The sequence below is a fragment of the Rhagoletis zephyria genome, unplaced genomic scaffold (genome assembly GCF_001687245.7).
Source record: "Rhagoletis zephyria isolate East Lansing unplaced genomic scaffold, Rhagoletis_zephyria_1.1 Rzeph_scaffold_00748, whole genome shotgun sequence".
In the NCBI taxonomy this organism is placed as follows: domain Eukaryota; kingdom Metazoa; phylum Arthropoda; class Insecta; order Diptera; family Tephritidae; genus Rhagoletis; species Rhagoletis zephyria.
The window spans coordinates 191,958-192,554 of NW_016157832.1; positions in this window are offsets into that span (position 1 = coordinate 191,958).

The following is a 597-nucleotide window of genomic DNA, read 5'->3' on the forward strand; positions in this document are numbered from 1 at the left end:
ATCCTTGGGACACGTGCGGCAGGTGGCAGTTTCAAAAAAATCGGTTCAGCCGCTCTCGAGCCTTGCGAAAACTAAAAAACGTCTTTAAAAATATATATCAGTTGAGATTTATTATATATTATAATTATATTTTGACAGTATCCGTTGTTTCTGATTGGCGCAAAAAAATCTTCGCCCCTTGATATGGTCGTTGCTCAAAGCTATTTATATTCGAAATTGCATGAAAATTGGAAAACAGGAATCTATAAGCTTATCCAGGCAAAAAGCTACCTACGTACCGAATTTTAAGCAAATCGGACCGTAAATAAGATTTTTTTCGAATAGATCGGTCCTTGGTCCAATTCTCAGAAAAAGTTGATCATATATGCTAATATATGCTAAAAAGCTACTCTCGATAAATTTCGTTAAGTCTATAAATAATGATAATTCAATAAATATCGATAACTTGATACATTTCTTTAACGTGACAAATTTCGATAATCCCACGTGTTTTTATAGCGCGATAACTATTCGTAAATTTCGACAACTAAGTTTCTGTGTCTATAAATTTCGACAACTCAATAAACATTGATCAATTTGAATAATTCGATACGTTGT